Below are 1,857 nucleotides of genomic sequence, written 5' to 3' on the forward strand. Positions count from 1 at the left end.
TTTCGGCCGGGCGCGGTGGCTCAAGCCTGTAATCCCAGCACTTTGGGAGGCCGAGACGGGCGGATCACGAGGTCAGGAGATCGAGACCATCCTGGCTAACACAGTGAAACCCCGTCTCTACTAAAAAATACAAAAAACTAGCCGGGCGAGGTGGTGGGCGCCTGTAGTCCCAGCTACTCGGGAGGCTGAGGCAGGAGAATGGCGTAAACCCGGGAGGCGGAGCTTGCAGTGAGCTGAGATCCGGCCACTGCACTCCAGCCTGGGCGACAGAGTAAGACTCCGTCTCAAAAAAAAAAAAAAAAAAAAGAACAAAAAAAAGAAATCTGAGACCTGACTATAATGATTCAAAAGTCCATTTCCGCCTTTCTCTCCCACTAACCTCAACACACAAGAGACTCATACAAATGTTTTTATAGCTTTCCAATAAAATAGTCACATGATTAAGACATGTTACAATTATCTCTCAGTTACAATTTATTCTTATATTCCTATATGTTAATATGTCTAGTTGTCTGGAACAGTTTAAGAAAAGATCTCAATTAGCTTATCAAAATGTTAAAATACTATTATTAGTAGTGGGAAAAGTGAGCTAGGAGGACAAAGCTGTGTCCACAGAAATTAAAAAGCTACTAGAAATGTTCTTTTTCTCAGGCAGGAAATCTATCAGTTCAATTTGTCAGATTCCTGGTTACGTGAAAGCTAAATGGGACTTCATGCAGTTAGAGGTAATAAAGATTAACATCAAGGCCACAGCTACAGAAATGAAGGAGTTTTCATCAGGTTATGCTCAGAGACAGCTTATTCGGTTGCTTGCTTCATTTTGCAGGGAAATTCCAAGCATCTAAAGCAGAGTTCACTGAACAAACTGTTTTCTTAGGCAAAGCATTTCCAACAGACATACACATTGATGTGGTGCTCCTCCTGCTGTTAGAACACAGATGGTACCTCTTCCACCCATGCCAACTGCCTCAATCTGATATAAAAAAACATGATCCACGCCCACTTAAGTGTATCCTTGAACAAACATTAGAGAATATTAGGGAAAACATTCATCCCCAGGGATATTTATCCCTATTTTGGAGACATGCCTGTGATTAAAAAATACTCTGCGTGTAATAGTAATAAGAGTACAACAGGTATGATCATATAAACCTGGTTTTGAAAGTTCTAAAATTGGCCGGGCGCGGTGGCTCAAGCCTGTAATCCCAGCACTTTGGGAGGCCGAGACGGGCGGATCACAAGGTCAGGAGATCGAGACCATCCTGGCTAACACGGCGAAACCCCGTCTCTACTAAAAACACAAAAAATTAGCCGGGCGAGGTGGCGGCGCCTGTGGTCCCAGCTACTCGGGAGGCTGAGGCAGGAGAATAGCGTGAACCCGGGAGGCGGAGCTTGCAGTGAGCTGAGATCCGGCCACTGCACTCCAGCCTGGGCGACAGAGCGAGACTCCGTCTCAAAAAAAAAAAAAAAAAAAAGAAAGTTCTAAAATTTCAGGATACTTGTTTCAGAAAATCTAAAGCGAAAACATTTCCATAGCAAAGTGCACTTTTAAGATACATTAATTAAGGCATGCATAGTTTACATCTTTGACAATCTAATACATACACAGAAAATCATTCAAAGGCATGGATAAAAGGCCCAAGAGACAAAGAGATAATAGACGTTTACTGAAGTAGATGGCTCTTGTCATACTCCATAGGAAATAAAAAATTTACTATTGTTTCTAGTATAAGTTAAGAACTTATTTATATACTTAATAAATTTTTAGGAAAGTGGAAAACCAAATTTATTTATTTTTAATTTTTATTTTTTGTAGAGATAAGGTATTGTTGCCCAGGCTGGTCTCGAACTCTTGGC

This window comes from Papio anubis, chromosome X (assembly GCF_008728515.1).
Source record: "Papio anubis isolate 15944 chromosome X, Panubis1.0, whole genome shotgun sequence".
NCBI lineage: Eukaryota > Metazoa > Chordata > Mammalia > Primates > Cercopithecidae > Papio > Papio anubis.